The sequence below is a fragment of the Ictidomys tridecemlineatus genome, chromosome 12 (assembly GCF_052094955.1).
Source record: "Ictidomys tridecemlineatus isolate mIctTri1 chromosome 12, mIctTri1.hap1, whole genome shotgun sequence".
Taxonomy (NCBI): Eukaryota; Metazoa; Chordata; class Mammalia; order Rodentia; family Sciuridae; genus Ictidomys; species Ictidomys tridecemlineatus.
In genome coordinates, this window is record NC_135488.1 from 94,105,767 (window position 1) to 94,119,925 (window position 14,159).

The window sequence follows — 14,159 nt, forward strand, 5'->3', positions numbered from 1 at the left end:
TATGGGAAGCTCATTACATATTTAAGTGATGATGAGGGCTAATGGTTTGGGACTATTCGGGTAAGAGGGAGTGATCTGTATTGAAGATATGAATTTGTACACCATCAGCAAGCAGTTGTTATAAAAAACAAGGAATAGATGAGATTAAAAACTAAGTAAGTGGGGCCGGGGTTATGGCTCAGTGGTAGAGCGTTTTCCTGGCGAGGCATGGAGTTTGATTCTCAGCACTGCATAAAAATAAATAAAAGTCCATCAACAACTAAAAATCAAATATTGAAAAAGAAAACAAGTGAGTGAAAGTAGGTAGAAAGAGATATCTAAGATCTAAGTATCTAGCAACCCCAAACTAGAAAAGAAAAATTGAGACTAAGAATCATTAAAGAGGTAGGAGGAACACCAGGAACGGTGTTATTGATATTTTCAATAGTAGACCATAGTAGAATAATAAGAATGGTGAGCTTGATTTAAGGGAAATTGGGAGAAAAGTTATTAGACCATATATGTGGAACAGAGGAAAGCGTTTGAAGAGTTTTCTTTTTTCAATGAAGGGAAGAGAGAAGGAGCTGCAGAAGGAAGCAAGTTCAAGAAAAGATATTTATAATATTACATATTTGCTTTAGGTGAGGGAAATAATTTAGTGGGTCTTAATGACAATAATGTAGAGGGACAATTTAAAGTTGTAAAAGGTCAAAGGAAATACTCTAATATTTGCTCTCAAACAGTGGAGAAGGAAAACCATGTTAGTTCCCTGTATTCTTTTTCCCTCTTCATCTTATCCAACCCCTTTTTATTGACATGACTTTCTTCACTGTCACCTTTTGTCTCACTGATTTCCATTTTGGAAGTCATGTTAAAAATTAAAAGCTTTCCAGCTTCACTTGCATTTTTTTTAACCACTCAGTAATAATTTCTGGAACTGCTTCCAAAAATAATTCCATAATCTTATGCCTGGACTATTATAGTGACTATAAAAATACGCTGATTAGCACTGGGTCACCAGTGCTGGTTTCTGGTAAGGCGTTTTTCATTATTTTTTTGTCATCTTCCTCGATCCTCACATACTTTTTTCCTTAAACAGAGAAAGAGATGTCTTATGATCACCTTTAACCTTAATTGCCTCCTTGATGACCCTGTCTCCAACTGCAGTCAAGTTGGGGTTTACCATATGAATTTCAGAGGCACACAAATTAGTATATTACAGAAGGAAATCATCTTATTTGGAATTGTCTTCTGAATCTTCAAAACAAGATGATATTGGATGCCAACTGGCCAGTACTTGAACAAAAAGTAGACAATCCTGATCCTGATTCCACTGACCTATTCTGGTGTGAAATTAGCAAGCTTTCCATGTTCCTTGCTGCTTCTCCTGATACTCTGTCTTCCTCTCCAACCACCTGCCTAGGCATACCATTTCCACAATGAGCCTGTGGGGAAAGAAATTAAGTCTTTAGCAACTCTGAACCGATCTCATTGAGGGTATGCTGGCTTCTACTGTTCTGACAATGTCCTCTTTCCTGTCCTTTGCTAACTCAGAAGTTCTGTCTGAATGCCTTCTAGGTCATCCTGTAACTGGTATTTTACTAGAAAATTACAGTATTCTCTTGTTTTCAGGAAGCAGATGCCATAAGTCTTTCCTAATGCCACAGAGTGCCCTGAATCTTCCCATTTCAACACCTAGCTCCAGTCCTGATGCTCCACACAACTTTCTAGGCTGGGAAAAGGTAGCTCTGAGAGGGAAAATAATAAAAGGAATCATAACAAGGAGGAGAAACTGATGAGATTGGATCTTGTACATTTACTAAGAACCTTTCGGGAGAAACATTTCAAATGGTTATTGCTGAGTGTTCATTATATAGCATTTTCTTGCAGGAGTAATAATAATAGTAGCTATTCATTGAGCATTTGCCATGTCCTAGGCACAGTCAGGTGTATTATAAAATTACTTTATGTAATCATCATAACAAATTTAGAGAATATGTGAGATCACTTCTTTTTTTTAAAAAAATGATAGATTGTCAATTTACATACACCTTTTGTCAATACTGAAGTTCAGACTTCTAAAACAAAAATCTTGGACTGGGTAACTTACAAACAACAAAATTTTATTTCTTGCATTTCTGGAGGCTTAAAAGTTCAGCATTAAGGTGCTGACAGATGTGGTGTCTTGAAGGGTTTTGTAGAAAACACCTTGTTGCTTTGTCCTCATGTAGAGAAAGAGCAAGGAAGCACCTTTCAACAGCTTTTATGAAATCATTAGTCCTATTCATGAGGGCAGAATTCTCATGACTGGGTTAATTCCCCAAAATCCCCACCTCTTAATACTTGAACTTAAGTGTTAAGTTCAAAAATATGAAGTGAGGGGGGCACCATCATTTTGACCATGACACTTTGCAGGTTATATGTATTAGCTCTGAGAACACACTTCTCTCCATGCTGAGATAATTGCTTGTCATTCTCTAGCTTATAGTATTATTGTTGTCTAGAACTCTTCGGGAAAGTTCTCTGACTGATAGTAACTCCATGTTTTTCCTGACAAATATTTTTATGACTTTAAAAATTTGTCCATCTGGTCCTTTATGGTGAATATGTGGCTTTGTAGAATGGCAGATGTGTGTGACATTCTCTGGAATCTATTGAATTATTAAGCAAACATGTAATCCAAAGTAAAATATAAACTTAAGTGCAAATAGAACAAATTTCTAGTGGAAGTTAAATTTGTCAAGTGCCATTAAAAAAAAAAAAAGGACACAGTTTCGGTGATAGATAAAGGTCTGTGTACCCACTAAAGCCTCATTGGAATTCATCTTGATGCTTTGACATCAGTTTATCATATGACACAGGTTCCTGAATGTTCTGCCTATTCCTTTCTTTTTTTTTTTTTTTTGCCTATTCCTTTCTTTTTGAAACTTATCACTGACTAATACACACGGTTTCAATCTAGATCAAAATGCAAAAGTAATCTATCTTAGTCTTCTTTCACCTTATAGTAGGCCACTCCTCATCCAACTGGACATTTGTGAAACTAATTCTCTCTAAATATGTGTACATAACTTTCTTTTAAGCACTAAACTGAAAGCAGAGAATCCCAACAAATGTCAAGATTGTAACAGAAGTGTGTAAAAGATCTAGGAAGGAAATACTTGATTTGTGTGTGTATGTATATGTGTATGTGTGTGTGTGTGTGTGTGTGTGTGTGTGTGTGTGTGTGTAGTCAGCTTTTTGTCACTGTGATGAAAGAATGTGAGATAAACAACTTACAGGAGGAAAGATTTATTTTGGTCCAGTTTCAGAGGTTTCAGTCTATGGTAGGGTGGCTTCATTACTTTGAGCCTGAGATGAGGCAGAATATCAAGGTGGAAGGGTGTAGCAGAGGAAAAGTGCTCAGCTCACGACAGCTAGGGAAAAAAAAAAGAGAAAGCAAAAGAAGGGGTCAAGGACAAGATATAGTTCCCAAAAGCACAACCCGAAGGACCCACTCCCTTCTACTAGGCCCTACCTCCCACAGCCTCCACCGTCTCCCAGTAGTGAATTCAGCTACCAATGAATTAACCCAATAATGACATCATAGTCCTCTTAATCCAATCATTTCCCAAAGCCCCATCTCTGGACATTGCGGCATTTGGGTCATTCCTTCAACACATGAGCCATTTGGGGACATTCCAGTTCTAAACCATAATAGTATATAAGTGGTTATAGAGGAGGAATAAGAAGGGATAGGAAAAATATCTGTACTGAGAATTACTCATAAGGAATTCAAAACATGCAACCCCACAGAGGCTTAATTTATTTTAATCACCAGAAATACACAGACATAAGTAGATATTACCTATTTTATTGAGTATTATCTATTCAAGTTTGTTATTTTTTGATATACCTTAGATAGTTCAGCTAATATTTTAGGGCTCTGCCTTACTTAAATGTCATAAAGCATCTTTAATGAGCAAATATTTCTTTCTTCTTATTTTCTAGGTCAAATTAGGGTTCATAAAAAGATGAGAACCCAGAGGTTAAATTTGAGAAGTTAATGAAAGGAAAAAATCACCAACATATTCTTAAAAAGTGTGAAAGGAAAGAAATATTTAGAATTAAAGTGAATAATAAAAGAAATAATAGTGTGACTAATTTTATTATGGCCCTAGGCTTTCATTTTATTTTATTGCTTTCCAAGTTGAATAAAAATGTTCTCAATCATACTTTTCCTTTGTAAGTACATGCTGCTAGTCCCTTGTTAGACAACTCTATAAAAGTTATTTTACATTTTATCTTTGCTACTACATTCTACAAAATTTAATCAAAGGCAGGTATGGGGGTGAACCACTGTGCTCCTATTAACTGGGAAGCTAATGTGGAAAAAATCACTTCAGTTCATGAGCTGGAGACCAGCTTGGGCAATGTAGTGAGACCTTGTCTGAAAAAAATAAGTAAGTAAAACTAAATCAATATAACAGTGTGTAAACAGCTATGGTCTAGTCTTTGACTTTTTTTCAAAGCCTTTTCTGTATTTCAAATTTTATTTCTGAAATATATAGACAATTCTTTACTTTGTCAGTAATTTTCACTTGTTTTATGTCTACTAATAGTAAGTAAAATTTAAACATTTTAGGTTTATTTTTAAACTGAAAACTAAATGAGTTAGCTGGGTAAAGAATATTGTATTTTAATTTTCACATATTTGCTAGTTATTGTCAATATTTAAGTTATGTCTACTACGCATTAGTAAAACATGTTTGAAAATCATCAAAACACTGTAAGATAAAAAGTTTTAGATCCACTTAATGTAAAATTCTTTAAGTTATTTTCTAATTCACATATCATCTTGAAGATAATATCTGGAGTTCATATTCAATAATGCACACTTCTAAATCCATCACTGCCTGAACAGCTTTACAAATAGGAAGAAAAATTGCTTTCACATAATTCATCAGAGAACATGCAAATTCAACTCAAACAATATAAAATACAAAGCATGGAAACAAAAAAGCCCAATTGCTTTCATTTACAAAACAATAAAATCTGATTGGTCTAAACTTTTCAACACTCAAAGGGAAATAAAGTGCTGGTGTGAACTATAAAATTTAAATCTAGGACAGAGAGAGCTAAACATTGCACAGCCATTCTCAAAATTAAGACAATTCCTATTGTGGTGTTGTCTGGAGTGTTTATTTTTGCCCAGGTTATTTTCATAGCAAAAAATACTATGGATTGTATTCATACATACTTCAGACAAACTGATAGCACTGTGCCTACTGTCATTATTTAGTAGAGAATTGGTCTAGTCTTTTTTAATGGAAAAAAAGTCCATATGATCAGAAAATATTTCTTCTGGGCAGTTAGATCCTCATTTTAGATATCCTTAGCAGAGTATATTTCCTTGGTCATTTTTTTCCGTTTTTCGTGATTTGCCAATTGCATCTTTCTGAATTGGAAGAAGTGTGAAAGGTTATTTATTAGTGATGTGAATGAAAAATGAGTTCAGAACAATTACAGTTCGAGTTTTGTTTCATTTTAAGCTAGTATAGTACTGTGATAACAGTGTAGATTAAGTACTTGATAATGAATTAGGTGAATCTCTGACATACTACCTATTATTGGTAACATTTGCTACAAGGAAAAAAAATGTTTACATTCTAGGCATATTTACCCTGAGGGTTAGTAACTTAAAACACATCAGGTTAAGGAGAAAAGAAATATTTATCTATCAGTAATGGCTAGTCTTTTCATTTTGAACCAAAAGGACATATGTACTTTTCAGTAATAACAGAATCTATCTCCAACTGTCAGTGTCAGTGAAGAAAAAAAAATGCTGTTCATATAAAATTCATAGAACTAAAGAAGTTCCTGTCATAATGCTTTCAAGAGAGCATTGTCAAATCTCTCTGGGCCTTTAGTTTAAATGTCATTTCTAGTCAACTGTAGGGATTTTTAAAGTGTTTTAGCACTGGCTTTTTCCTAGGGGTATATTGAGTCTTTCAGAGAATTTATGTTTTTTAATAAAAGACACTCTAGTGCCAATTCTGATAAAATACTCTCCTACATAGTGTCATTTGCAAATGACTTATAGAAGAACTTATGCAGGAATTTTTAATTGGTTTTCAAGAAGTAGAAAATGGTCAATGATTTTCAGGATAAGAGCTTCAGGGATGATAAAATCAACCATACAGGCAAATTATAATGCAATGTTCTCATAATCTCACATGCTATGGGGAAGACTAAATAAAGAGTCTGAATTGTCCTGGGATTGTCTGAGGGGATTCCATGAAGGAAGGTTGGAAACGATTCTGCACTATACTGGATCTATATGAAAGTCATCCAGCTATGGGAAGCCTAAAAATGGCCTCATAGGAACTTTCTAATATCTTTGTCTATTATAATCAACTTTTCATCGCACAAATACTCATATAAAATTGTGATAGTCCTTTCAACATTTCAACTTATAATTCTTTAGAACTTTTATAACTACACAGCATAAAATGATTCTTTCCTTTCTTCCCTCAAATATTTTGGAATGAATTATTTTGGTGAATGGGGGTCTTAGGTCATTTATGGAGCCATTTTCATCTACCAATCTAAAAACAGTCTTTATCGTCACAAAATCTATAGCAATATTCATCTCTATGTATATTTTCATTATCTTTTGTATTTTGGTTTATTATTTATTATTATTATTAAATCACAAATTCTTATTGTGATTTAATAAACAGCAACCAAATGAGATAAAGCAAATTAAATATATGCTGTGTGAATGTGGAGAAATGTTGTGGAATTTAAATCTAATGGAGGTAATATCCCCATGATTGCTGAACATATTAATTGCTTGGCATCCAGTCTAGAGACAGAAACTACACAGTAATTTAAACAGAGGGAATTCTATATGCCTAATTATTAACGTATGATAGAGTAAAACATAAAAATGACTTAAGAATTTCCTAGAGCTGAAGAGTGTCCAAGAAAGAACAAATTGGAGAGGAATTGTTAATATTTGAGTTATGTCTACTACAAATTAGTAAAACATGTTTGAAAATCATCAAAAGACCATTTCCCATTATTACTGACAAGTGAGATGACTTTATCTTTACTTTAAGAACAAGAAAGAACAAACAGAGCTGTGGTCAAGACCTTCCTTGAAGATGTTGTGAGGTGTCCCTCTGGATGGTCAGGCAGTTCCCTGTTTGTGGTGCCTTTTCCAAGAAATCAGGAAATAACTACCTGGAGCAAAGGTGACCAAGTCATTCAGAGGGGCTCAGAGTGCAATTGTAAATAGGAAGACTAGAGTACATGGTCTCTATGTCAACAGGGACAGGAAGAAGTGATCACTGGGACCAAAACGAGAGCTGTGTGGTCACTAAAGAAAGATGTTTCCTCTTCACATGGTTGGGACAAAACCATGGGTATCTTCATACACCCAAATCACTGACTGCCCACAGAGCAGGTGTTTAGGGATGCAGAACAAGCAAGAAAACCCCACTTTTCTTGAACTGACCCTCCAGTAACCTTCACTGACAAAAATTGTTCTCACTGTGAAGAAGAGTGCCCATTGTCCAGTTACAATCAAGGAACAGGTACTGAGGCATCAACTTTGAGCTGAGAAAGAACACACTGAAAGATAATATGCTAAGATACTGAACGTTTTATAGTTTGCCCTAAATCTCAAAACTCTATTATTTGCAGTAATTAGTCAAAGAAGTAAATCTCTGGTCTTGGTCCCCTTCTTTGATATTTGGAATAGGTCAGGCAATGTGATTTGAGACATTTTGCAAACTGCTAAGTTAGGTAATTGGTGTTGCTGTGAATATAATACTTGTGTAAGAACCATTAACTGCAAAACCATAAATGTCTGTTTATTCTTATACCATTTTTCATGGTTGTTTCAAAGACAAAGAAAGCAGAGTTGAGCATAGCTGAGCTATGAGTGAATATATCTAGGAATAACTTCTAATTCCAGTAATTCTGTTTCTTTCACATGTCTTTACATAGTAATTCAACTTTGAATTTTGCCACTTCAAAATTAAAATTTGCTAATTTGTTGACTTACTATGATCATAAATCATCAATGCAATAAATTTACATAGATAATTTGAAATCACAAAGTTTACCTTAAGAACACAATACCAGTTTTTGCATTCTAGCATCTATATTTTATGGCTTTTTAACCTAGAACATGTTTTATTTCATTACATAATATTTGAAATGTGAAAAAGTAACTTATATGATACAGAAATTTTTTTTAAAAATAGCAGATGTCACAGCCTAGAATGATGGAAAATAAAATACTACTAGGGCCAGTCAAGATACCTTTGAGCTTCATTCTCATCATTTACCTTTTTTATGTTCTAGAAGTGATGGCTAACCTGAATGATGTATTTATCATTATTTTATTTTAACATTATATTTGTATTTCATAGACTTATTTCTAAATATTATTTTTATTTCTTACCATCTTTAAAATTACTAACATAGCATGATTTCTTCTTTTCTCCAAGTTTACTTCATTCCCTCACACTTACATTTCTAAGATTTTTCTGTAATAGGGCATCACAGTTCATTTACTTTTTTCCTTTATATAATATTTCATGGAGTGAGCATAGGATCACTTATTTATACATATTTCTATACATAGTTAGAATAGTTTTCAATAATTTCTCTAGGTAGTAATTCTAGTTTGAATATCCTTCTACATATTTCCCAGAAAAAAAACAGAGAAAGATTTTACATACTTTATATATTTAGCAGGATAAATACAAGGTTAGGGGCTTATGCTGGCTGAAAATTCAAAGCAATTGTACCAATTTATACTTCATGATTGAAGTATCAATATGGTCTAAGTGTTTTTGTTGCTTTATGTTTTCCAGACACCAGATATTTTGCTAATCTAGTAGATACAGCAGCATGTTTTACTGTTAATTTATTTTTCTTCATTATTAATAACTGATTTTCTGTTCATATATTTATTTGAGGTTTATTTTCTCTAATGTGAAATACCTAACCTTATGCTGAAAAATCATTAGGCATCAGATAAATGACATGTACAAAAATAAAGAAAATATATAACTGTACTTAATATTAAAATGTAAATACTGCAAGTTGGGAAAAATGGAAGAATTCTTGTTCTATCCATTTTTATTCACCATTTAATTATAATTTTTAGTCAGGGCACTAACTGAAGAAAAAAACCCACAAAGTTCTCACAGATTAAATAGTGAGAAGTAAATTTTTTGTTTAGAGAAGACATAACTGTTTAGGTAGAGAGCTCTAAGGAATTTGTAAAAAGCTACAGATCAAATTCATGAATGAATGAAGATTTCAGCACACATGATTACCATTGGAAACTAATGTTTACTTAAGTCTAAGAATAAAAAATAAAGGATTACTGACATCCAATATAATCTAGTTAAGAATCTATTCAATCAACAAGTGTAAGATTTGTACATGGAAAATGTTGCAAAGAGGAATTGATAGGAACAGAAGCAAATGAAATAAATGCATCACACTCAGAGATTGAAAGATTCAGTATTCTTAAAAATGACCTTTCTATCCAAATTGATCTGTGGAGGGAATTTAATCCACGCAAAATTCCAGTACACTTTTTGAATTTAATTGACAGGCTGATTTAAAATTTTGCATATTACCAAATGATCCAGAAAAGCCAAAAAAATCCTCTAAAAACAGAACAATTTAGATGACCTTTTTAGAAGTGCTATAATTAAGACAGTCTAATTAAGACAAGACAGTGGTCCAATTAGAAAATAGAAGAAAACAGATCCCTGAAATAAACATACATTTACATAGTCAATTAATCATTGACAATTTGCCAAGATCATTCAACAGATAAAGTATTTTTTTTCGATAAATTGTGCTGGGACAACTGAATATCTTATTGGAGGAAGGAGAGATGGTTTTTATCCTTTTATTAACTCATGCATAAAATAAATCATAGATCTATACCTAATAGTTTAAATTGCTAAATTCTATATGAAAATATGAGAGAAATATTTTTATAATTAGGATAGACAACTATTTTTTACATAGTGAAGACAAGCACAAACTAGGTTTAGGGATGTGGCTCATAGGTAGAATGCTTGTGTAGCATACATAAGACCCTGGTTAGACCCCAAGCACTGCAAAAAAATAAAATTAAAAATAGATGAACTTGACCAAACTTAAAAACCTTTCTCAAAACACATAACTAATAAAATGAAAAGACAAGCCACAATTAGGAGAAATTATCTACAAATTATACAAATTTACAAAAGGTTCATATCTAGAATATATAAAGAACATTTTAAACTCAAAAATGTCAAAATAATAAACTCAATTAAAACAGGTAAACAACTCAAATGGATACTTTGCAAAGAAAATAAGTAGCTACTATAAACATGAAAAATCAAGGAACTACAATTTATGAAAACATGGCCATATCAATTAATGCCAAACAACTACTCAATGTATTGAAAAATTATTGATGCTAAAAGTTCTTAACACATTAAAGTAAAAGAAAATATCTTCAATTTTGTAAGAAATCTCTACAGCTAAAATACTACTTCTTAACAGTGAGATAATGATGAGATGTGCAAAAAGTCAAGATGCATATTCATATCATTTTTAATATTTGAGGTCCTAGCCAGTGCAGTAGGCAAGAAAAAATAAATGCATGCAGATTGAAAAGAATAAAACTGTTAACTGTTTTACTTGTAAAAAGCCTACATATGTAGGGAGTTTTGTTAAAATCCTTTGTAAAATAAGTGACTTAACAATGTTGCAGGATACAAATTCAATGTAAAAGATCAGTTGCATTTCTATGTAGCAGCAATAAATGACCTGAAAATGATATTGAACACATGCCGTTTATTATTTCACCTAAAGTATACGCTTCTTGTTTACCTAAACTAGAATTACTATTTCTGATTTTGTTTAACACTCTGATTTTTAATTTCCATAAAAAGTGCTTTAGGCTTTGTGGTTACCAGATCCCAATTGTAAATGTTGTAGTCCATGTTGGTTACAGGTCTACAAAGCCATAGTATTTATTTGTTTGTACTCTAGAATGTCTTTCTTCATAAGATTTTTCTAGATTATCCTCTAGGGACAATCCTCCTTCCCTAACACACACATCCTGTGGGTTGGCTTAGAACTTGTAAAAAACCTTTAGAGCATCACCAGTATGATCTTTCTGTAAGTCTATAAAGCAGTAATGCAACAACATATTCAGGAAATCTAAAGCTCAACTTCTGACAAATCAACATGATGTAATACACTTTGCAAAAACAGATTAACCAAGCAAAATCAGAGTCTACATTAAACATGAAAAAATCCTGTCAAATCTTAAAATCTATCACTCGTTACATGAAAATAAAAGTCTGGTCATTCTAATTACTATAAAATTAAAGTTTGGTACTTGGTTTACATAAAAAGATGCTTCATATGTCTGACTTATTTTAATAAAAAGTCCAACAGGGTTTAGCTTTTTCTGTGAAACCAAGTATATCTTAGTTGACTTCATGTTATTCATTTTATGATATTACTGTTTTTAATGTTTTTTCTTCTTTGATCTATCAGTTGTAAATTTCTCGTATAGTAGATGAATCAATTTTGCCTTCTTATTTCTCATACCAGTAACTTCACTGCTTAGTAAATGTTGACAGATTGAGTTCTTATATAAATAAAATTGATCAGAGATCAGAAGCCAAACCACTTTTATTTATTTTATTTGTTATTTATTTATTTATTATTTATTTTATTTTGAGATTTGGTCTCACTATATTGCCCAGGCTGTCCTTGAACTCATAATACTTCTGCCTCAGCTTCATGGGTAGCCAGGATTACGGGTATATACTACCATGCCTCACTTCAAACCACTTCTAAAAGGAATATTTTCCAACTCATTTTGAGAAAAGGAAGGATTAATCAGTTAAGATTATCTAATAAATTATACTTTTAACCTCTTCACATTAAATACATGCCAGATTTTATGTTCAGGTCTCTACCCCAGAAGCCCTGCAAGTGTTGTCTGAAAGTCCTGCTCCTGTTGAGCTTCAACAGCTACAACAAACATATGGCCTTCCACCTGTAGGCCCAATGCTTGCACCTGATATTTAGTTTGGTCCGTTCAGAATACAACAATTACTAATTGGGCATTATGTAAAATTGTGGGTGTGTAACCGACGTGATTCTGCAATCTGCATTTGGGGTAAAATTGGGAGTTCATAACCCACTTCAATCTAATGTATGAAATATGATATGTCAAGAGCTTTGTAATGTTGTGAACAACCAATAAAAAAATAAAATTAAAAAAAAAATAAAGGATTTAAAATCAGGCTAAAAAAAAAAAAAACAACAAATGTACGGACTAAGCATTATGTTACCCATTTCAAAGATGAAGGATCTGATCTGAGACCCAGTGAGTTTAAGTAACTCATTCAGTTTATTGCAGCTAACAGAGAAAAGACAAATTGAATCCAGCTTAACTTGTGGCCCAATAGCACTGTGTGGCTCTGTGGCCTTAAATTGATTGAACTGACCAGTGGGTCAAAGTATAGAAGATATTCTAGGAGTTCTCTTGGTCAGTTTCTCTTTCTCTCCTTTTAATTTTTTCTCCCTCTCCCTCTCTCTCAATACAGATGATATATTCCAATGAAAAGAAGACAGTGTGAGGAGACTTTTTAAAGGTTTATATGGGAACATTCATTCCAAGACAAAAACAAATAATGTTCAATGTTGGATTACTTAAAAACCTAAAAGAATATTGCAAAATTTTCTTCAGAGCCCAAGCCCAATAATGGATGGGCTGGTGTTAGGTGCAATTAGATAGTACTAACCATATTTGCAGGGTTTCACTCAATAATTCAATCCTTAGTTTATTAAACAAACAAAGCAAATGCTTTAAAGCAAAACAAAAACAAATGCTTCACTTTTCTGTTTAGCATTTATTGCTATACCGTGTAGACAATGGTTTATATATCTTGTTTCTTACCCCCATCAGATTGTACACTCCATGAAGTCAAGGATTTCTGTTTCTGTTTTTCTCCTACATGTCTGCAGTATTTTCAGCACACAACACTCTTTGATGAATAAATGAGTGTGTGAATAAATGTGGAATTAATAATATTTGTTTCAAGAAGGAGATATATTTGCAAGAACCTTGCCCAGACATTTTTCCCTCTCAAAGTGGATCTGAGGAGAAGAGAAGATATTTTCAGCTCTGGTTTGGGTCAGCATGGGAAAGTAAGCCACCTGAGACCTCACACTACCCTCCCCCCATCCCCTATGTGTTCACAGACCTTGTCTGAGTCCCGGCAGAGCTATTGTCTGGTTACATGAGTATCAAGAGGAGTCATCCTTATTCAGAGTCTCAATCTTTAACAAGCAGCCACAGAATGAACAGAGCAGATCATTTATGATAGGAAACAAACAAACAAACAAACAAAAACAAGTATAGTCATCTCAGCCTTGTTGCCTTTTTCTGCCTATACAATAAACTTTTCTGATCACTATATATGGTGGAAGAGAAGAGGAGTAAATTAACTCAGAGAGTTCCTGGCTTGACAGCAAATAAGCCAGGCAAGATAACACATAAGTCTGAAAAGCTCTTAAAGACATCCTTAGTGAAACATAAAATCCATATCAACTGTGCATATATATTGGGATAATTCAGGAAATATTGATAATGAAAAAATTAGAAAACTTCCTGTACATGGCAAGTTCTCTGCATATTTTGTAACATGTAATGTCTAAAAATATTTGATGTTATAATTTGACTATAGTTTTTGTTTGCTTCTATAACAAATTATTCAAAACCTTAGTGTCTTTAAACCACACAACTTAGCATTCCATGTGTTAAAAGGATGACATGATTCTCGTGGTGTCAGGAGGAATGCATTCCCTTCTGGAGGTTCTGGGTGAGAATATCTTTCCTTGAATATTAATGGTTTAGATATGAGGTATCCCCCAAAATCTCATGTATGAGACAATGCAAAAATTGTTCAGAGGTTAAATGATTAGATCATGAGAGCTTAAACCTGATCAGTGGATTAATCCACTTGAATAAATATTTGGGTGGTAACTGTAGGGAGGCAGGGGATGACTGGAGGAAGTGAGTCTCTGGGGTTTGGGTTTGGGCTTTTTAAATTTTGTTCTTGTGGAGCAGAGCTTTCTCTTCTTCCTGG